This window comes from Globicephala melas, chromosome 16 (genome assembly GCF_963455315.2).
Source record: "Globicephala melas chromosome 16, mGloMel1.2, whole genome shotgun sequence".
NCBI classification, from domain to species: domain Eukaryota; kingdom Metazoa; phylum Chordata; class Mammalia; order Artiodactyla; family Delphinidae; genus Globicephala; species Globicephala melas.
In genome coordinates, this window is record NC_083329.1 from 28,346,766 (window position 1) to 28,371,104 (window position 24,339).

At 42.8% G+C, this 24,339-nt stretch overlaps 1 pseudogene; it reads right to left on the reverse strand.

Moving 5' to 3' along the window:
* Positions 1-1,363: 1,363 nt before the first annotated feature.
* Positions 1,364-22,850, reverse strand: LOC132593593 (small ribosomal subunit protein uS8-like; annotated as a pseudogene).
* Between the last annotated feature and the right edge of the window lie 1,489 nt (positions 22,851-24,339).

Here is a 24,339-nt window from a genome sequence, read left to right on the forward strand (position 1 = left end):
CCTCTCACCGTTGTGGCCTCTCCCGTTGCAGAGCACAGGCTCCGGACGCGCAGGCTCAGCAGCCATGGCTCACGGGCCCAGCCACTCCGTGGCATGTGGGATCTTCCCAGACCGGGGCACGAACCCGTATCCCCTGCATCGTCAGGCGGACTCTCAACCACTGCACCACCAGGGAAGCCCGAGAGCCATAGTTTGCTTAACCATCCCCCTATTGCTGAACATTTAGATTGTTTCTAATGATTTGCTATTATCAAGTGTTCTGTGTTTAAGATCTCCGGGCATTTTTCTCCCCTTTCTCTAGTTTGGATTATTTCCCTAGCATTCCCAGAAGTAGAATTACTGGGTCAAAGCATGTGAACATTCTTAAGGCTCTTGATCCATAGCGCCTAATTGTTTTCCAGAAGGATTGAACCCGTTTTTGCTATTTGGAAGCTGGCTACTTTCTCTGTGTGAGAAGTTCTGGGGAAAGACTTTGTTTAAGACTTCTTATTCTGCTTAACTGAAATCATTACACTTTAATTTTGCTGTTTCATACGGCCTTTCAAAGTCTGTTGACAATGTCTGACCAACTGATTAACGGGTGGAAGATTTATATTGGCCCCCCTGTCTCCAGGCTCTTCCTGCCTTCAATCTGTTTTGCACACTGCAGCCAAATTAATTCCTTTGGAAACATCACTTGCCTTGTGTCACTGTCCTGCTCAGTAACTTGTAGTAACTCTCTGTTTCCTCCAGGATCAAGTCCAAACTCCTCTACTGGGCCTTGAAGACCCTCCATAGGTCCCACCAGCCTTCCCGATTCAATCTGATCTCCTACCACCCTCAGCAGAAACCTTCAGCCACTCCCCTTCTAATCCCTAAATTATGCTCCATCTGCTTTCCCCTTTTGCTTATGTTTTCTCCCACCTGGAATGCTTCCCCGTCCTTTCTACCTAGTCCAAATCCTTCTCCTCTTTCAGGGTGATTCAGTCTCAGTGAGTCAGTTGAGAATTCTGCGAGAAGAGCCATGGAAAGTGGGGAAAACCTAGAATCAGGAATGCAGAAAGAGAGGGAATCAAAGGAGGGAAAACAGTGGTGATGCCATGCATGCCATCAGGGGCCGGGAGGACCCAGGCACCCCTTCATTAAAGACATGATTAGGCTGGCAACAGAGATCAGAACCAAGGCAAAATTCTTTGCACTATTGATAACATTTAGGCTGTTTTTAATGGCCTAAAGAGGGGATCTGTGCGAGAGACTGATTGCGGGCTAGGGCTAATAAAATAATGATGACAATAATAATTATAGTATAGTTCGGTTTAGCTTCACTTTGAAAAATAATGCTTTAAATATGAAAAATTAATTTATATTTTATGAAAAGAAATCCTTAGGAAGTCCAGTGCTGGAATGGCAGCTCCCTGCTCATCAAGGACGCTTTGGCTCTCTGCAATGCCATCCCCAGGGTGTGGCCCTCCTCCTCACGCTCCAATATGGCAGTTGGGGCACCAGCCATCACATCTAGAGTCCAGACCAATAACAGGCATAAGGATGACAAAGAGTGTCTCTGTTTAGGGAGAGTTCCTAGAAATCACAGGCAATGCTTCTGCTCAGAACCCATTGGCCTAGTCACATGGCTGTACCTAGCTGTAAGGGAGTCTATATGCCCAGATAAAAATCAGGGTTATATTATTAAAACAAAGAGAAGAACAGATGTGGGGGCACACAGCTAGCAGCCTGTGCTACCAGCTATTGAGGCACTGTGGTAATCAATTTATATCAATTATCTCTTCTAATTTTTATACCAATTCTATAAGCAATTACATAATGCAAAGGAGAGTAAGACCTGGACTGTCTCTGAGTCCAGAGCCTGGACTCTTTTTTAAAAAAAGTTTTTAGGCTTTGTGGAAACATGTTTCATGATATAAAAATCACAAAATAATTGATAAATTTTTTTTTCTTGACGAAACACACATACACACACACACACTTCACCTTTCAGAGACTGAATCTTACAGTCTCTGAAGCTGCATCTCACCATACAGAACTGACTGGAGCCCCTCCTTCAGTATATGTTTAGTTACATTTTTTTGTATACTGTAGGTCTTATTTGTGAAGAATATATAAGACTTTCTCTACAGGTTGTAAAACACACACGGTTCTCAATAAATAATACTGAGATAATGTTCTAAAGGGAAAAAATAGAAATTAATTTTTGAGAACATTCAAGGTAAACAGGTTTCACAAGTGAGAGGTCTACTGAGATAGTTGTGAATGTGAAAGAGGGTAAGAAAGGTGAAATTCTTCTTCCTTCAATTTGTATTGTGTTTTGAATTATCACTCCAGTTTTCCTATAAAACAAATGAGTGGGAAAATTGCCACATAGGGAGGGTGGCCAGGTTTGCTAATGCTAATTTTGTGACTGCTCGGTATCTAAGATGCTAGGAAGCATGAACTCTTGATGGAGTTGGATAGGTATCACAGCCCCAGGCCAAGAGGCAGGGTGAGGGTGAGGTAGGATGGTAGGGGTCAGAGGGCATATTTGATCATAGAAGGAAAGCTGTTTGGAAAAAGTTTTTCAGACTGATAGGGACTGCAGACAGAGAAGGAAGAGAGAGTATAGGGCAGAGACTAGTTTAAAAAATACTGTGAACATGGAATGGGGTTGGGGAGGCCAACTGGAGTTTAAATACTCACAGATAGGCAGTTTTAGCTTTACGCCACCGGCTACCCTTGGTTCCTCCCGAGCTCCCAAGGCCGAATTATACTCTAGGACTGCAGTCAAGGAATGGTCAGGCCCAGTAGCTGCCAGCTTTTGTCAACGTCCTTGCCTTCTGTGACCCGTAAGCCTGAGTTGCCTGCAGGCCGCAGTAAAGGAGGGGTTGCATTCCAAAGGAATGACCAAGGCTGGGCGTTGCCAAGAGAGGGGAGCCAGAGAAAATCATAGGGAAATGCTAGTTCCTAGAATGTAAGCAGCTAGAAGGCAAGGACCAGGTCAATTTTGTTCCATGCTATATCACTACACCAAGTACACTATCTAGTCCATGGTTCCCTCCACCCTTACCCGATGAAGTTTTGTTAAATGAACGAATGAAAGACTGTGGCCCTGAGGTCACAAGCTAAGAAGGATCTATAAGCACCTTCCTGCTGGCCCTTTAAGGTGACCAGCTGGGAATGTCAGGAAACATTCTATGGGAGGCAGCCCTGGCCTATTTCAGCACATGGGCAACTTCGGGTTGAAGCCAGGGGCTGGTTTCAACCGCACAGTGGGTCTCCGGTGTGGGATCTAGGACCTTAAATGGCAGTGACTGAGAAATCTCTCTGAGACTGGATAAGGGGAGGACTTTGTCCTTTCTGTCTCTTTTTGCCCTCTTCCTACCAAGTCTCAGGTATCATCCTAAATGCTCTTACATGCGTTATCTCATTTAATCTCCAGGGAGGTCGACATTAACAATCCCCATTTTCCAGATGAAGGAACTGGAACTTGAAGAGGTTAAGTAACCTGTTAAGTATTCCTGTTCAAGGAATGAGAGTTCTTAAGTGGGAAAGCAAGATACCAACCCACCTCTCCCTGACCCCAAAGCCCTCATCTTAACTACTCCACTCCCTGCCTCTATTGGCTCCATGTTCTATCTCACTTAACCTGGTTGCAAAATGTTTTGTTTACCTATCTAACTAACATTTTATTTTAAGATATTTTCAGATGAACAAATTTTGCAAAAACAGTACAAATAATCCCCATCTACCCTCCATCCACACGCCCCAGATGTTGGTCTTTTATTGCCAGGAGTAAATATAGCTTACATTTCCTCACTGTACTTTTATGTCCCGTTGGACTTAAATTTTCATCAGTTTTTCAGCGATTGTAGACCCCGGCTGAAGGCGAGGAGAAGAAGCAACGTGGCAGCTGGCTGGTGGGCAGCGGGCTGCACTGACCACATGGGAACCCAGACCTGGAACAGATGTGCCGACTCCCAACATTCCCCCAGAGGACAAGAGGGTCATCCAGCGACTCCTCTAATGGGGAGGCTTCGGAGGAATGTCCCAGACACCAGACTTGAGAGATTCATTAGCAACAAAAGATGTCTAAACAAGGGAAACATTAGCAATGACGGCCCCTCAGAATAATCCCACCTCTTTTTCCCTTGTGCTGTCAGTTCAGGGCAGAAAGACTTACTGTGAACCTACTATGAGTCTGGCACTGAATTAGTGCTGGGGAAAATGATAACCTTGTCAGTGATGCAGCCTCAGAAAAAATGAGATGGTTGACTAGAAAAGATAGGGGAGACTTGGTAGGAATTTCCCCACTAGTATTCAATCAGGGACCCTCAGTTAGGAAAAAACCTCAAATTATTTTGGAAACAAAATTAGGAGGCTGGGGGTGGGGGAGGGAGTCAAGAGAAGATGGGACAAGTTCCCACATGATAACAAGGCAATCCAGCTCTGTTTCCTGCCTAATGCTGGTGGTCCTGGGGGAGGGGGGCAGCTCAGAGGGAAGCAGGCCCTGTGAGAGGTGGCCAGAGAAGCGAGGGGGCCAGAATACTGCAGTTTTAAGGGCAGAGCAATACAGGTAGAGCCCCAGTTTAGCCCCCAAGCAAACCTACAGACCATAAAAAGATGAGGGGATTTGGCTAATGCTTCTGGGACAATATCTGCCTACAGAGCAGAGGGGAGAGCTGTGGGGAGCACCCTCACCCTCAGGGTCCTTCATTGTACCCGTAAAGCCTTCTTGGTCCTTTTTCCTTGCATGTTCTCCGTGCCTCCCTCATGTCGTTTCATCCACTGACCCAGAAAACCCCAGGGGGGACCTGCTGAGGCTCTCAAGTCGGATAGGTCTGGATTCAAGTCCCAACTCTGTCACTAACCAGCTGGATGGCCACTTAACTAACCTCTCTGAACCTCAGTTTCTCATCTGTAAAGTGCAGGTGATGATACCTTTTCATGAATTTGATGTGATGATGGAAGGAGCTTTTGCATGGAAAGTGCCCAACCTGGCTCCAGGAAAGCAGTCTCCTTCCTGACTTCTCAGGCCACTTTGCCCTCCCAACTGCCTGCCCTTCACCTCTGATAACACTGGTGGCCAGCATGTTGCTCTCTCCTTATCTGTTTTTTCCAGGTTATGGTGGAAACAGACCAAGGAGCCTGAAGATCTGGGTCTGAATCCTGGTTCTGCCATATAACAGCTGTGTGACCTTGAACAAGTCACTTAATCTCTCTGAGCTCCAGGTTCCTCACTTGCAAAGTGGGAATTATACCTACCTCAAATGAAATAATGTAGGGAAGTGCTTTGTAAGTGTTAAGGAACTTTATGAGACTCAGCTGATGTCTTGCTGACCTTCTCATCTCCCCCCACAATTCTCCCACTCCCACCCTCCATCCTCTGACATCAAGCCTAACTTGGGTAGAAGGAGCACCAAACAGGGAGTTAGGAGCTGTGAGTTCTGGTCCAAGTTCCATCATCAATTTGGGGTCCTTTGGCAAATCATGATCTTCCCAGGGCCTAGGCTTCTCTCTGAATAGAATATCTCTCATGGCCTCTTCTACAATGAGGTTCCACCCATTTGTGGCTAAAGGGGTCAGGAGTTTATTTTCAGACAGGAATACAGTCAGGCTTGGAGGATGTCACCGCTTCTGTGCACAGCTCTGTTCTCATCACATTCTTCTATTAATATGGCCGAGATCATGCGCTGCTGGGTCACGTGTGAGCCTGAGAGTGTCTCCAATACTTAGTTTAGGGTAATTAGTCTTTTTGACCCTTAGCAGGGGAAATGTCTCCAGTTGAGGGGAAATGAAGTTGTCAAACATAGTCCTTAAGGAGAGGGAGATTTATAGGAGATCACATACAAAAGCACAGGAATTAAACAAACAAACAGGGAAAGAGCACTTAAAAGCTCAGACCAAACAATATATACTGCACGCTATGCTCAGGCAGGTCAACCATGGTCCGAGGTCTCCCCAGGCACCACCCAAGTGTAACAGCCCAGACAATTGTTCATCTTCCAAGAAGCCGTTCCCAGAAACCACAGGGTTGCAGGAAGGTAAAACCAATTATGTCATCGAGGGGAAGAAACGACAGTGGTTAGTACAGTCCTTTACTGACCATTTTGTTTTTTAAAACTTGTCTTTGTGTAGCCCAAGATTTGGGCCCTGCTCTCTGTCCTACCCCTCCTCATGGCACCCTGCGCCCTGACTACCCCAGTGACACTGTACCTCCTCGTGTCCCTCCGACTCTGCTGCCCTCTTGGCTTTCTTTTGGGTAGAGCCTCCGTAAAACACAGGATGCAAGTTAAATTCCAATTTCAGCAAAACCACACATTTGTTTTTTCAGTATAAGCATGTCCCAGGGACTATTTGGGATGTACTCATACTAAAAATTATTCACGGTTTAACTGAAATTTAAATTTAAGTGGGCATTGTGTATTTTTATATGCTAAATCTGGCAACCTACTATCAAGGCATTTTTGGTTTTTATCTCTGTCCAGAACATACTACCGCCACATCCTCCCTTGGCCAGCTCCATGTCATTCAAGTTCCACTCAAGGGTCCCCTCCTTAGAGTGACACTCTCTGACCCTCCCCTTCAATATAAAGTAGCCGCCCTCCCCCCCATAGTGCCTTTCTAGCATATTCCCCTGTTACCTCTCTCTGAAATGAGTTTGCTTATTTGTTTCCTTGCTTAATGTCTGTCTCCTCCGGCTAGAATGACAGACATTGTTATGTTTTTCCCTAATCACTCTCCAACACCTGAATGTACCTGGCACATGCCAGGCATTTAATAAATATTGGTTGAATAAATGAATGAGTAGAACGTATGCTTCAGAGCAGTGCTTCACAAACTTCCATGAAAACCCTAGAGATTTTGTTCAGTTTTGTTAAAATCCAGATTCTGATTCTATAGGTTGGACGTGGGCCTGATATTGTGTATCTCTAACAAGCTCCCAGTAATGCTGAAGCTGCTGGTCCACAGACCATGCTTTAAGCGGCAGTAGAATTCTCTGTGATGATGGAAATGTTCTATATCTGCACTATCCACTATGGCAGCTACTAGCCACATGTGGTTGTTGAATATTTGAACTGTGGCTAGTGTCACTGAGGAATTTCACTTAATTAAAAGTTTTACTTAATTTTACTTAATTCTAATTAATTTAAGTTTAAATGGTACAGCTGTTCGGACAGCACAACCCGAGGGAAGTGGTTCTCAATCTTAGCTGCACATTAGGATTACCAGAAGCACACTGGAAAATACAGATGCCAGAACCTCTTGCCTTGGGTCTTAGAGAATTGGTTTTTACTCTTGTGTTTTAAAGCTCCCCCAGGTTATTCCAAAGTGCAACCAGAGTTGAGGACCTCGCCCTAAGAGTTTTCAGAGCAGCCATACTTTACTTTCCATTCAATTCCTGCCACAGCCTAGACAGCGGAAAAGACAAGTGTAACTAAATATCATCAACCCCATTCTACTGGGAATCACTGAGGTGCAGGAAGATACAGGGATTTGCCCAAGGTTATATAGCTGGCAACTGATGGAGCCAGGACCCACAGAGCCCTTGTGTTTCCACATTCATCCTCTCCCTCAAATTCTTTGTGAAAAGAGGCAAATGTCTTCGGTCAGTCAGTCCTCCCTAGCTGCCATCCTCTTTCCATAGCTGCCACCAACTTCCACCTGCCTTTGATGCCCCCTTCCCCAGGGCTTTGTCTGGCTTCATCACCCCCCAGAGAGGAGAGCCGATTAGAATCCTCACGTTGTTTTCATCACTGATCACAAAAAGAATGGGTCTCTCTCTACCAGACAGGAAGGAAATCCAAGTTTGAGTGGACGAGGGCACCTCGCCATGGAACTCACCACTCCCAGGGTGGGGCCTCCAAGTGGAACAGACCCATTCCTTCCTGCCGCACCTGCCCATGAGGGCACAGATTGAGGGGTCTTAGGGAGGGAAGTCGACAGTGACAACACAGGTGACCTGGGAGGGTCTCCTGAAGAGTTCAAAGACCTTGCCAGGGTTTCCTGGGACAGAGTTGGGAGGGTTGGTTTTAGGTGATCCACAGGAAAATTTTTAAATGTTTAATACTTATGTATTTATTTTAATGTATATTAAGAAAAACGCAGCTCATTAAATCTGCAATTTCACAGATATTTCTTTAAAAAAATTTTTTTTACTTTTCATTTTATATTGGAGTACAGTGGATTAACAATGTTGTGTTAGTTTCAGGTGTACAACAAAGTGATTCAGTTATACATACACATGTATCTATTCTTTTCCCAATTAGGTTGTTACAGAATATTGAGCAGAGTTCCCTGGGCTATACAGTAGGTCCTTGTTGGTTGTCCATTTTAAATATAGCAGTGTGTACATGTCAATCCCAAACTCCTTAACTATCCCTCCTCCCCTCCCTTCCCCTCTGGTAACCATAAGTTTGTTCTCTAAGTCTCACAGATATTTCTGATATAAAGTTCCTGGAAAAATTAATTTACTTAAGAAAAAAGGGAGCACATTTAAAGCAAAATGTTAAGGAAATAACAGTACGAGTGGGACTTGGATATGGCCAAAATGGTGACGGGGGGGGGGGGGGGGGGCGGGGGGGCGGGCCTGGGTATACCCTGAGGATGTAGTGAGAGGGCGTGGACTGTGTCCTTTGTTTGGGAGGTCAGAGGTGGAAGGGAAGGCTTTCATGGAAACATTCTTGTCAGCAGCATGTCTTTCAATAATAAAGAATTTCTGTTGCTGACAAGAAATCTATTGTCTTGGAATAATGGTCAGGAATGAAAACGGCACAGCATCAAGCCCTCCAGGGCCTGCAGTGAGGTCCAGCTGAGGGAAAGGACAATTCCCCGGCCCATTCAAGCTCCAACAAGCCTGTAGGAGACCACACTCAGCTGAACATCTCAGTCCTGCTGCAGACACGCTGGGACAGCTGTGCTCGTCTGAGTCCGGTATCCAAGGACAGGCCCTTGTGGAAGCCAAAGAGCCTGGTTCTAGCTATCCAGGCACAGCGTTTCCTCAGTTTCACCAGTCCCAGCCCCTGCCTGGAGCCCGGAAGGACTAAGCTCTGAGTGGTTACTGCCAAAAATTACACACCCATCTTGATGGGTCCAACCCCATGTATGCTCAATTCACACCTTTATTTTTCACGGGGACTCAGAGCCCCCCTGGGGAATGGATGAACCAGGACCCTGAGATGGCAAAAGGATGTGTGCTCAATTTAATGGGCTGACAGTCACACTCTGAGAATGAAAAAGGATTGGATCCAGTTTTTAGGAATAAGAGTTGCCATCTTTAAGATGTTCCAAGAAGGGGGGAGGTGGGAAAAGGCAGAGCACAGAGGATTTTTAGGGCAGTGAAAATACTCTGTATGATACTATAATGATGGATACATGCCATCATACCTTTGTCCAAGTCCATAGAATGTATACCACCAAGTGTGAACCATAATGTAAACTATGGACTCTGGGTGATTATGATATATCAATGTATATATCACTAGTAACAAAAGTACCCCTCCGGTGGGGGTTATTGATAATGGGGTAGGCTGTGCAAGTGCGGGGGCAGGGAATATATAGGGATTCTCTGTACTTTCCTCTTAGTTTTGCTCTGAACCTAAAACTGCTTTTAAAAAATAAATTTTAAAAAGTTCCAAGAGAATTTGTGAACACCCAAAATCAAAATAACCTGAGGGTGGGGGAGTGACTTCAGAGAGAACCAACTTAATTGTGGGTATAACTGAGGACGCTTAAACTGTTTATATCTTACGGAGCGCGCGCGGGCTAAAGAAAGAATGTGCTCAGAACTGGCATAATCTATATAAGGCCCCCAGGAAGGTTTGCTCAGAGAGTCAGTTTATATCTTCAGTACGATACGGGGGACAGGGTGTCCAGATCCACAACTTGGAGACCAGTTCTGGAGGCAGGTAACAACCACAAGCACAGTCAAATCAATGGTTAACGTTAAGTGGATACTTACTAAGTGCCAGTCACCATTTAAAAGCATTTAATCCTATGACAACCTTAGGAGGTAGGCACTAATAGTATCCCCATTCTAAAGATGAGGAAACTGAGGCACAGAGCTGTTAAGTGACCCACCCAAAGCCACATCTGGCTAGTAGGCATGGAGATAACCTGGCACTCACAGCTGCATGATACTGCCATTAAGACCATCTAGGTAACACGCATGCTCCAAGCTCATGCTCACCAAGCTATCCTCAAAGGTAATGCTGGCTAAGACAGCAGAGTGGGATTCAAATCTTGGCTTTATCACAGTTTAGTTTCTTAACCACTTTATGCCCCAATCCCTCATCTGTAAAATGGGAATAATAATACCTGTCTTGCAGGGTGTATGAAGATGAAATGAGAGGATGTACTCAAAGCCCTTAGCAGTGTTCTTGGCACAGGGGAAGCCCTCTTTGTTACTGACCAGCTTAACCTCCCCTATAGGTAAATCTTCTTGGGAAACTTCATAATAACAATGGCTCCCTTTTACTGAGGGTTTCCCACGTGCCCTCAGCTAAGAGCTTTGAGTACATCCTCTAGTTTCATTTCACCTGCACCCTGAAAGGCAGGTGTTATCATCCTAATTCAGAATATCTGAATTCTGGTTTATCCATTTACCTCTTGTGAATTTAATCATTTCCCCAGAGACAAATAATTTCTGGGTGTAGAAACCCAAATAGCACCTTTGGGCCTGCAAAGCTGAAGCCCAGGCCCCGAGGGCTCCATGGGGGTGCCTAGCAGGCCCCTCCCAGGCACCAGACATCTGATGCTTGGAGCCACCTCTATAGGCTGCCACGGGATATGCCCAGGACACCCTGAAGCTGCTAATCCTAGCATCAACATTATGTTTTTCCTTGAAGGATTTCCTTTCCTTTAACAAAATCGGTATTGACTAATATTAACACATAATCAAACTGTTAACACCAACGCTTGTTTGATGTATGGCCTCCTAGGCATCGTCATATGTATCTACACATCCTTAAAAAAAGAAAAAAAAAAAGAAATTCTCTTTTATGTACAGTTCTTGCTTTTCCATTTAACATATGATAGAAATCTTTCCATGTCAGAATATAAAGCTCTACATTATATTTTAAAAGCTACATAAAATGCAGCATGCTTTTTTTAACTGGTTAAGGAAGAGTGAACATTTATCCTTTTTAACTCCTCAATATTTTTAAACTTTTCAACAATGAAGGTATATTGCTTAAGTGAAAAAGAGATTAGAAATGCTTTTTTAAAACTAATATTGAAAAGATAATGTAGCAACACTTTAAAAATAAAGTTTCTTTTTTTATAAATTTATTTATTTTGGCTGTGTTTGGTCTTTGCTGCTGCGCGTGGGCTTTCTCTAGTTGCGGCGAGCGGGGGCTATTCTTCATTGTGGTGCGCGGGCTTCTCATTGCAGTGGTTTCTCTTGTTGTGGAGCACGGGCTCTAGGGGCACGCAGGCTCAGTAGTTGTGGCTCGCGGGCTCTAGGGCGCAGGCTCAGTAGTTGTGGCTCGCGGGCTCTAGAGCGGAGGCTCAGTAGTTGTGGCGCATGGGCTTAGTTGCTCTGCGGCATGTGGGATCTTCCCGGACCAGGGCTCGACCCCCTGTCCCCTGCATTGGCAGGCGGATTCTTAACCACTGCGCCACCAGGGAAGTCCTAAACAGTTTCATTTTTGTTAATTATTTTCCAGTTCTTGTCCACATACAAGAATTAGAACAAATATTTTTAAATAGTTATGACCATGCTGAAATACTCCTTTATCACATTATCTGAAACATTTCCCCACGTTTCTATGAAGCACCCTTAAAGGCTTGTATAAAGGTGTGGAGAGCATGGGGGTGGTGGAAGGTGGTGGGCTATTCCACAGGGTAGTGTCCAGAGCAGAGCTCCAGGGACAGAGCGCTTAGCAGTCTGGTAAGACCCCTGGACCCCTTCCCAGAATGATACTTTCAAATGTATAAAATAAGGGACTTCCCTGATGGTCCAGTGGTTAAGACTCCACGCTCCCAACGGAGGGGGCCCGGCTTCGATCCCTGGTCAGGGAACTAGATCCCGCATCTGGCAACTAAGACCTTGCACGCTGCGACTAAGAGCCCTGCACGCAGCAACGAAGGTCCAGTGTGCCTCAACTAAGACCCAGCACAGCCAAATAAATAAATAATTTTTTAAAACCAAATGTATAAAATAAGGTATATAAGATTGCAAAAGAAAACAATTACATTGAAGTACAATTATCAAAATAAAAATATGTAAAATTGTAGTAATATATGTACCTCTTTGTGCATTAAGGAACAAAGTCTAGCAGTGAGTCTAATTTCTATCATTAATTCCAAAGTCGTGATGAACACAAATATTTCATGATATCTACAACACAATAAGTGATATGAAAACATCTGTGATTTCTATTGGTGACAAGTCTCAGGTTCACTAATATGGCTGTGGTTGTTGAGTATGTTTGTAATTGAAGGAAATGCTACATTTCATTTTATGTTAGCAAAAATAAAGATGTCATTTTTCCCCAACCCAAATTCATAGACCCCCTGAATTCTATAAGGGAAATGGGTTCTAGGTCAACTGATGCCTGCTCTGCAGAATTTCTATACTTACTAGCCTAGGAAAGATGAAGGGAGAAAATTATTTCCATATCTCTTCCCTATTCATTTTTTTCTACATATTTTATCCAAACCACCAGGCTCTCCAGCTCCCATGACTCTGAGATCATTCAGAATTAATTTTCTAGAGATGGGAGAAACCCATCTCTAACCAACTGCCCAGCCCCCAACCACTTCCACTCCCCGGTCATCCTCTGCACATGCACAGAAGCTCGTCTCACCATCTTCCAACTCGGCATGCTTCATATTTGCACTAGATTTAACATGCACATCCCTCCTTCTTCCTTCCTAATAGTTACGAAGTCATCAAACAAGTCCAGTCAGTTCTGAACGAAGGAAGCTGGATAATCCGCCTACTTATTGAAGGCTGCCTAATCCAAATAGATGTTTTTCATCACTGAAGGTATTTTCCAGGACTCTGCAAATCCAGAGGATCAGTCTCCTTCCTTCACACAAGCATCGGCACTGGATTCATTTCTGACATCACCGGCACCAACCAGGCTCTGGTTCTTGGCCCAAGTTTCAGAAATTATCTGCAATGATTGTACTCTCCTTTTCTTCCACCAATAATTATAACATACTGCTTTGTGTGGCACCTTATGCTTCTCAGAAGTAATGTTCACATACGAAATGCTGTTATCCCAGAGGCAGGATGCAGACATGGAACTCTGGGTTCCTAACGCAATGTTCGCTCCGTGATGCCAAGATTCAATTATTACTATTTCTGTTATAACAGAGAATTCCTAAAACATAGTGAAGTTGTGTCCCCTTTAACTGAACATGAAAATCTCATGATCTCTTTTATTTGAAAACTTTAAATGCTTAAAATATTGTGGCTAAAAACAAATTAAAGACATGGGAATTTTTGAAATACTCTATTTTTAAAAATACTACTCTTATTTTGATTTTTAAAAACAACAGAATTCAACTTTAATCACACAATATCCTAGATGTGTGATCAAATTGTCCCAGTTTGTCTGGGACTTCCTGTTTTAAAACTAAAAATGCTACAGTTTGCAAACCCCTCAGCCTTGGACAAACCCTCCATCCTGATAAACTAGGACAGTTGGTCATACCGGGTGTCACTGTAAGCTTTGACATTGATTATTGGCCACAATTTTTTTAATCCTTCATAAAGTCAAAGATAGACCACAACAGGAATCATTTTCATTGCCATACCTTTGCTGCTCCACAGAGATGTGGATCCTCTCCCATCAATTTATTTCTCTAAGTGATTTTAAAAGTTCAAAGTATATGTAAATACCAAAAAGTTAGGTTTCATTGGTTGTAAGCAACAGAAACCAATTCACTCTAACTTAAGCAAAGAAGGAATTTCTCAAAAAAAAAAAAAAAAAACCAGAATCCAAGGAAAACCTGAAGAACCCAGCTTTGGAATGGACAGGAACTAGAATAGCTCCTGGGATCTAAGTAGCAAGAATTACTGGGCAATCCCTTTTGTGAAGAGATTAGCAAACTTTTTCTTTAAGGGTCCAGATAGTAAATATTTTAGGCTTTGTGGGGCAGTCTCTATCATAACTACTCAATTTTGTCATTGCAGCATGAAAGCAGCCATAGACAATACATAGACAAATGACTATGTCTGTGTCCCAGTAAAACTTCATTTACAAAAATAGCCAGAGACCCTGATTTGGTTGGTGGCCACAGTTTGCCAACCTTTGCTTTAGGGTATATCGTTTGGCAATGGATCTACTCTGTTTTCAGTCTTCTTGAATCTTTCTTGAATCTTTGGCTCAAAATTCAAATTCAAAGAAGGAAGCATCTGATTGGCAGAATTCTTTGGCCAGGGGAGAGTGGCGTGCCTTGACTGGCCAGATTTTATCCATTTTGGAGAGGTAACTCCCCAAAGCAAAATTAGGGACAGTTACCAAAGAAGGAGGAATGAATTCAGGTGAAGCTGAAACAACAGCTATTTACCTCATCAGGGTTAGTTTCTCATTACCACTTTACTCTCTAGGGAAGGAGTCCAAGAAACCCAGGACATACTAGTATTATAACAGAGTGTTTTTTCAGCTGAACCAAACTTGGGTCCACTTGCCCACTGAGTAGAAAAACCCATCTACTGACACCAGGTTGTGGCGAAGGAAAGTGCAGCATTTACTGCAGGGCCGAGCCAGGAGAACGGGTGCTCATGCTCAAAAGACCTGAACTCCCTGATGGTTTTCAGAGAAGGGTTTTTAAAGGCAACATTTTGGCGGGTGAGGGTTGCAGTTTGTAGACTTTCTTCTGATTGGTTGGTGGTGATGTAACAGGGTGATGTGTCAGGAATCTTAATCATCAGCCTTCTGGTTCCAACCAGTCTGGGGTCTACATGCTTGTGGTTAGCAAGGTCTTAGTTTCTTCAGAACAGCTCAGAGATACGCATCAGATTGTTACATACATCCCTTAAGGAGGAACTAAGACTCTGTCTTATCGCTGAACTATCGTTTTAGCTATCATTACTTTCCTTGCTTGGCTGCTTTTCCTTTGTTTCTGCATTCTCTCACTTCCCTGATTCGTAACTGCTTGAGTCTGCTCTTTGGAACTCAGGAAAGGCCTAGGAGACTAAAGCCTTTTTTCGTACAAACAAGAAACAGGGGACACACAGGGGCTTTTGCACCTGGGAAGGTGCTTCAGGGTCCTGCTCACTTTCAGTATCACCAGCCCCAAAGGGGGCATATTCACGTGTTTCTATGAATGACACACACCCCCTGAAGTTGTGTAGGGGGGGCCCTGGGAGAAATGGATGGCTTGGGGTTAGAGTTAGTTTATGAAAGAGATGGAATGAGCACTTTGTATTCTGACCTTCAGGCCTCTCTTCCTTGCACCATTAAATTAAGTCTGATTAAGCTCAAGACTTGATTTTTCCAACACAAATAATCCTCTCTCTTGTCTCCTTCAACCAGCCAGGACCCGGCACGTTTGTCCTTGTGGATTCAGAGCCTCCCACACACCTCCCCAGAGTAGGTGCAGCTCTGGTGGTAGGATTTAAGAAATACATGCTGCACTACCGCCCCACTAGTCTGTTACAGGGCTAAAGTTAGAATGATTAGTGAGTGAGGAAGACAACTGCTCTTCTACATTCTAGCAAATCAGTCCCTGAGAGACTGCTCTGTGTTTCTTTATTCTAGAAGTGAAGTATTCCCAGTCTTCCATGTCCTGGAGTCACTCTGCCTTGTGTTTTCGTCTACCCCTATTTTGACCTCCACCCCCACTGCTATCCCAACACCTACCCCTTCTTGGTGGCAGGAGTCAGGGGTCTCTTTGATCTTGGTTCAGGTGGAAACCAGAGGAAATCCTAGATTAGGCTCTGATGGCCAAAGAATGTCTATCAGCCCCAGGGAGGGGCACTCAATTGGAATGAGATAAGAGCATGGATTTTATGCTTATGAAAAAAATTGCATTTTGTGATATTTCTGTAAAAATTGAGCTAAGCGTTCATTGTAGGTACTGAGTAGTATGGTTTTGATAGAAGGAAAAACCACACATTGCACATGACATAGGGTTAAGGGTGACCAAACGTCCCAGTTTTCTCAGGACCAAGCAATTTCCCAGGACTTGGGACTTTGATAAAACCAGTTCACTCCAGGGGTAAATAATAATAATAATAGTAATTTACTATGTGTCAGGCACTATTCTAAGCACTTTACATTCACTTACTTCTCAACTGACTCAGTGAGAGAGGTACTGTATTTATTTCTGTTTTACAAATAAAGAAATTAAGGATCAGATAAGGCAAGTAACTCACCCAATGTCACACAGCTAGGTAAGTGTGGAGCTGGGACTGAAACCCAGGTCTGTCTGACTCTCAAATTCACCCAATCCATTACATTTCTTAACCATCATCATCTCTCTATGACCATTATTCAAACTAGAAAGAGGTTTAAAAAAAAAAATTCTTATTATCCCCCTCCTCCTCCTCCTTCTTCTTCTTTTTGACACATCATGCTTAACCATTCTTGTAAATGAAACAGAATGTTCAGGAACAGGCACAAATATATATAGGAACTTTATACTATTTGATAAAGATAGGACTTCAAATCAGCAGGGGGAAAGGTGACTTATTCAATAAACGTTGCTGGGACAATTAGGTAGCCATCTGGAAAAAAAATACAGTTGGGTCCCTATTTCACACTTTATACTAAAATAAATTCCAAATGGAAAGAAGGTTTTAGTGAGGGAATGAAATCAAAGAAATATTAGAAGGAAGCATGGGAATGGAGAAGATCTTTCTGAGTATGATACAAAATTCAGAAGCCATAAGAGATAACTAATAAGGACCTACTGTATAGCACAGGGAACTCTACTTAATACTCTGTAATGACCTATATGGGAAAAGAATCTAAAAAAGAGTGGCTATATGTATATGTATAACTGATTCACTTTACTGTACACCTGAAACTAACACAACATTGTAAATCAACTATACTCTGAAAAAAATTTTTTAAAAAGAAGCCATAAGAGAAAATTGATAAATTTCACTATATCTTAAAAATACTTTGCATGGCAAAACAAAGTTAAAGAGGTAAAACCAACTGGAGGAAATATTTTCAAAGTATCACAAACCAAGAACAATCTTCCTGAATGGATAAAGCATTTGTACAAATCATTAGAAAAAGATTGATGAGCAATATAATAATATAACACAATACAATAAAGAAATAATGAGGATAGACAGGTCACAGAAGAGACTGACCCCTAACCATTTGAAAAGATATTGGGCTTCACTGATAAGAGAAATGAAATTTAAGACTATAAGGAAGCACTCACCTATTGCATTGGCAAAGATCCAAAAACCTGGTAACTCTGTATTGGTGAGAATGTAAATTGGTACAATCTCTTTAGCGGGCAACTGGTAAGGTCTATTACCTTTGATTTGACAATTCCACAGTAACACTCACACACATAGGAAAATGATGTGCAAGGGTTTTTGTTACAACACTTTTGGTCATTGGAAGCAACCTATATATTCATCAAAGGGAACTGGTTAAACAACTGCTACATCTATACAGTGGAATATTATGCAGCCATGGAAAAGAACGAGGAGACTGCCTGCAGTGATAAGGAATGATCTCTAAGATATATTGTTAAGAAGACAAAGTGCAAAACAGTGCGTAAAGTATGTTACTATTTGCATATGCGGGTCCTGAAGGAGGGTAGATAATATATTATGTATATGTATGTTTGTAAATGAATGAAAATCTCTGGGAAGATAACACAAGAATCTGGTAACAGTGGTCCATATAGGGAAGGGAGACTTCCCCGCCCAATAAACTTACTTTTATATCTTTTAAAATCTGTGATATGTTAATGTTGTACCTATAAATAAATATAGATAGATAATTTTTTTTTTGTGGTACGCGGGCCACTCACTGTGTGGCCTTTCCCGTTGCGGAGCACAGGCTCCAGACACGCAGGCTCAGCGGCCATGGCTCATGGGCCCAGACCGCTCCACGGCATGTGGGATCTTCCTGGACCGGGGCACGAACCCGTGTCCCCTGCATTGGCAGGCGGAATCTCAACCATTGCACCACCAGGGAAGCCCAAGATAAATTTTTTAAATGTAAAAGAGATCCAGGGCTGGCTTAATGGACGTACAACCTGTATACTTGCAAAGGGCCCTGCACTCGGTTTAATGCTCCGATGCCACCACCTTGAAATTCTTAATAATTTTTGAACAAGGGTCCCTTCATTTTCATCTTGCACTAGGGCTGTGTAAATTATCTAGCCAATCCTGGAGAAACTCTTGTTTTACAAATGTTATCTGAGGTTAAGTCCTGATTTAAAAGGAGATACTTGTGGAAGTCAAAGACATTTTCATTTGCTTGTGGCCAGTAATGACAACCATTAAACAATAAATAGCCAAATAAATCTTTGCAATTGCAGGGCAAACAACCCAAATCATCTGTATTTGCCTGATCGCTAAAAGCCACACATTTGCCAGCAGGAATATCTACCCTCAAATGATGAGGTTCACTTTGCCCAAACTGGAAAAGCCATTTACAGCTCTTCAAAAACTACCTGACATTTCAGTTTTCTGTGAAAGGAAGGTCTGCACAATAAAAATCTCATGTAGTTTCTGCCTGTCACACAGACTAAACAAAGTGATGCTTCTTTTAAAACATATATGCATGGGATATTTTGCTTTTAGGAATTTTGTTATGATAACCTCAGGAGGCAAACAAACACAGCAGAACTAGCTCCTACCTGGCCAGGGTGGCATCGCCTGTCTGAACAGTCCTTTCAATCTGGGCAGTTTCAGCCAAGGATGCTTCTCCTCAAATGAATGGATTATAAATATATTTTATTATAGGACTAGAATGAATGCCAGAAACACTCCAGCAAAGTGAACCAAAGACAACACCCAGAGGATAAGGAGGGAGAAAGATGCAGTTTAGACAACAATTATGTCTACTTACTGTGCATTTAGGTTCTCGGCTGTAAAATGGGTAAAATACTACCTATTTCACAAAGCCTCGCCATGGAGTAAATGAGATAATGGACGTGGATATGCTTCCTCGCCATGGATTAAATGAGATAGTGGACGTGGATATGCTTTGTAAATTGCTAATTACTAAGGTATCATCATCCATATTATTATGTAAGGATATTATTTTGAGTGGGTATCTGTGTTTGTACTGCCAGTGTTGCTTTAAATGGGAGGGGCAGCCACATTTAATACCTCCACCACTAACTAAAGAACTCTTTTTTTCTAAGTGCAAAAGTAATACAGGGCCTCCCAATGTAAAATAAACAAACAACCCAGAAGTAAACAGAATGAAAAGTGAAAGTTCCCCTTCACCTTCTGCCACAAATTCTAGTCCTTTTAACAGAGCATAGTATAAATTCTTCCAGGAGAATTTTTTAAACATATCTGAATAACAAAATAAAACTGCTAGAACTCTGTGAGATGCATCACAACCCCCTCCCCAATGCTAGGGAATGGCATTGCTTCTCATGGCTATTGTGAATAATGCTGCTATGAACACAGACGTACAAATACCTGTTGAAGTTCCTTCTTTCAATGCTTTTGGGTATATACCCAGAAGTAAACTTGCTGGATCATATGGTAATTTTATGTTTAATTTTTTGAGGAACCATCATACAGTTTTCCACAGCAGCTACACCATTTTACATTCCTACCAGCAACATACAGGGTTCCGATTTCTCTGCATTCTCTCCAACACTTCTTTTCTTTTCTTTTTTTTAATAATTGTCCTAATGGGTGTGAAGTGGTGAAATCTGCACTTTTAACATGCTCCTCCATGATTCTTTTTTTTTTTAATTAATTAATTATTTGGCTGTGTTGGGTCTTCGTAGCTGTGCAGTAGTTGTGGCTCGTGAGCTCTAGAGCGCAGGTTCAGTAGTTGTGGCGCATGGGCTTAGTTGCTCCACAGCATGTGGGATCTTCCCAGACCAGGGCTCGAACCTGTGTCCCCTGCATTGACAGGCAGATTCTTAATCACTGCACCACCAAGGAAGTCCATCCACATGATTCTTATTCACACCAAAGTTTGAGAATTGCTGTCTTTAGAAATCTTAGCAGGGCCTTCCCTGGTGGCTCAGTGGTTGAGAATCTGACTGCCAATGCACGGGACACGGGTTTGAGCCCTGGTCCTGGAAGATCCCATATGCTGCGGAGCAAGTAAGCCCGTGTGCCACAACTACTGAGCCTGTGTGCTGCAACTACTGAAGCCCGCATGCCTAGAGCCTGTGCTCTGCAACAAGAGAAGCCACCACAATGCGAAGCCTTCGCACCACAACGAAGAGCAGCCCCCGCTCACTGCAATTAGAGAAGGCCCTTGAGCAGCAACAAAGTCCCAACACAGCCAACAATAAATAAATAAATTTTTTAAAAATAAAGAAATCTTAGCAGCAGAAAGAGAAGGGGCAGTGAGCCTTCTAAGTCTGAGAAGCAAAGCAGGGATTTGGCAACAAGCGTCATTGTCCATAGTAGATTAATGGGGCTAGTTTGACCACCCCGCAAATGAAAAAATTTTTTTAAAGGAATGGTCTTAAACTACCTGCTAAGAAGTTGGTAGGTTGAAGAGAAACAGGGAGACAGCTGCTGACCTTGGTAGCCACCTTGAGCTGAATCAAAGCAAAGAAAAAATTCCTTCAAACCAAATATTGTCCCATAGCAGCCTTGAGCAGGACAAATAATGTTTAGCCTCACAGCCCACAAGGGGAAAATAGTTCCTTTCTGGCAACCTCTGGCTGAGTAAGCAAAACAAGGCCCTACCCGCCAAAGGGGAGGGGAACTGGTGCCAGTTACAACAGAGAGGAGGAAAGGAGGTGGGGAGAGGAGACCCATAAAAGGGTGGAGCCGTGAGCCTGTGACCTTGGGTTTCCCTCCACTGGAAAGCTTCCTTAATACTTAGGTTCATATTCACAGAATTTTTGGATGGTAAAATGCACTGGTAAGAAATTAGGGCAATGGGACTCAGGCTCTCAAGTGATGAAATCGTGCCCCCTAGTGGTTGTTCTTTAGCACATTCAAATCATTAAAGATCAAAGATTGGGAGGTGGAGTGAGGAATGGACTGGTGGTGGAGATCAGTGGCAGCCTCAACTTAACTGATTACAGTTGGCTGGAATGGAGAGAATTTTGAAAATATTCTCCTCAACCCTACTTCCTGTGGTAATCTGGATGCTAGCAATACTTTCTGTAATAAAGAGTGACATCAATTTCATTTGAGTGCTTTCTTATCACACCACACACCTCTGCACAACACCAAAAGGTAGGTTTTATTGCTGTTGGTATTATTACTACTATTCTCATCTAATGGGTGAAGGAACAGAGGCTCAGAGGATTCAGTGACTTTTCCAAGGCCACAGGCTCCACCTTTGAACCACAGCTCCTCACAACATGTAAGCACCTAAGAACATAATGGAAAGGAAACAGATCACTGGAATGAAAAACCATGCCTCCTTACTTAAGTTCTCTGCCATGACTAGGGGAAGCAGACATATACACTGGAAAATAACTTTATGTATTTTTTGTACTGTTAAAAAGAAATAAAAGCCCCAAATGGAGTCATTTGTCCCCATGTCAGCAAACCAAGATTTTGGGGCAGTTTCAACCTCTCCCCAGAAAGCGACTTTCAAATAGACAATCTGATCAGCACTAGTGAGATAATCTGTATAAGACCCCTGCCATTTGCTTCTCCCCAAAAAAGAAGACGACCTGGCCTGAAACAATTCTTTCTTTTCTTTTGCTAATAACTTCCTTGCCCCACCCTCCTTCTGCCTATAAAAACCTTCCATTTTGTACAACTCCTTGGAGCGCCCTTCTATTTACTAGATGAGATGCTGCTCGATTTATGAATCATTGAATAAATCCAATTAGCTCTTCAAATTTATTCAGTTGAATTTTTGTCTTGTAACAGTTAAAACATAAAAATTATAGAATTATTTGTTGGGCTTCCCTGGTGGCACAGTGGTTAAGAATCCGCCTGCCAATGCAGGGGACACAGGTTCCAGCCCTGGTCTGGGAAGATCCCACACGCTGCGGAGCAGCTAAGCCTGTGTGCCACAACTACTGAGCCCACACTCTAGAGCCCGTGAGCCACAACTACTGAGCCCGCATGTCACACTGCTGAAGCACACGCCTAGAGCCCGTGCTCCGCAACAAGAGAAGCCACTGCAATGAGAAGCCCGCGCACCGCAACAAAGGGTAGCCCCCGATTGCCGCAACTAGAGAAAGCCCACACAGCAACAAAGACCCAATGCAGCCAAAAATAAATAAATTTATTTTAAAAAATTATTCATAATCCCACCATGAAGAGTTATACACTATTTGCATTTTGGTGAATATTATCTAAGACTTTTTACTATGTGCATATATAATAGTATATATCATTATTTTATTAAGAAAGAAATAATAGTATTTGTTGTTGTTATTCACTGAGGCATTTTATTTGTATGTATATGTTACATCCCGAGAAAAAGAATCCCAGGATTTTCCCTCCTGTGTGTTTTCATCTTGCTTCCATTTTGTCCGTGATGCCAGCCAAGATCACTAGTACAACAGATGGGATGGGATCAGGTAGTCTGTTATTATTCTAGATCACCAAATTGCACACCAAATCTGGGGCTGATCACTTTACAACTGTTTAAGCTGCTTGTGAGGTTCACAACAATTTACCCAACTCTGTGGTCATTAACGGATGCTGTATCATCAGTTAGAAACCAGATGATGGCTTTGGAGCACTGCCTGGTAAGAACCTGGTGTTTGCCTCTCTTCTCAGCAATGTTGATGATCTTGAGAACCTTGGCCAGGATGTTCATGTGCACCATTACGGTGGCACGGAAAGACGGTGGAAAGAGCACGATAGCCTTTTATGACCTACATTGCCCCTTACTATATCACAACATTCTAAAGGCTGCCTTTAACTTTTTTTAGTGGCTTTATTCATAATAGTCAAACACTAGAAGGAAGCCAAACAGCCAAATATCCATCATACAATTTACCTTTGTAACCGTTTTCAGTGTATAATTCAGTGGCATTAAGTACATTCACACTGTTGTGCAATCATCACCACCAGCCATCTCTAGGACGTTTTCATCATCCCAAACTATAACTCTGTACCCATTTAACAGTAACTCCCTATTCTCCCCTCCCCCTAGGCCTTGGTAATCTCTGTTCTATTTTCTTTCTCTATGAATTTGACTACACTGGGTACCTCATATAAGTGAGATCATACAGAATTTGTTTTTTTGTGATTGGCTTAGTTCACTTAGCACAATGTCACTAAGGTTCATGCATGTTACAACATGTGTCAGAATTTCCTTCCTTTTTAAGGCTGAATAGTACTCCATTGTATGTATATCCCATATTTTATTTATCCGTTCATCCACCAAGGGACATTTGGGTTGCGCCTTTAACTTTTCAAGTTTCTTTTCTTGCCAGTTGTATAATTACAAAGTCGTTAGAATATCAAAGGGGTGATACGTGTCTCACTTGTGAGCTTGGTATATGGTGGTGGAAAGACAACATTAAGTCAATGCTTTGAAGAAGTTACCTCGAGTTCTTAAATCTTTACTGAAGGCTGAAAGAATTCGCCCTGTCTTAGAAAGTGTCTGCTGCACACTGGTGAAAAAAGCTTTAGAAGTAAACCAGATTTGTTTACTCTGTTGATCCGTAGCAGACTGTGGTGCATGTTGCGTGTGGTACTGACCTTGAGATCTCAGCCAAAACATAAATGAGTTGAAACAGTCCTGAGAAGGAGACCACTGTAAAGACCCAAGTTTCAGGAAGACGTGAGTGTTGGGCAGGGGGTAGGAGACATGAGTACTAGGAGGGAAGCCTAAGGATCTTCTTCTGAAATTAGACAGTGACTTAGACAAAGTATACAGTAGGTGATAAAAATGTAGTGGTAGTTACTTTAAGAGGTAGTTGAGGTTAAACTATAACCAGGTACTTATTAATATCTGTGGCCTAAGTAGATTAGTGAGCTTAAATGAATCCAGGTCCATAATAAATCATGACCCCCATGTGTCCTTCATTTTAAAGAGTGCTCACCTCCTTATTAACTCATTTTGTTTGGTCCTGATAATGACAGAGTGACTCAGACAGGGAAGGGATCACTCTCCTGACTGCACAGAGCGGGAAACCAAGGCCCAGGGAGGTGAAGTAATACGTGGCATTATGGAAGGAACAGGGTTGGGCTTGGAGCCCAGAGTTCTCTGGGCTCTGCCACTTGGAGCTCCTCAGGCTTTCCTGTGACATCATGGTGTGGAGAATTAAGGAGCAGATCCCTATTGCTTAGTGTCTGATGTAGCACAG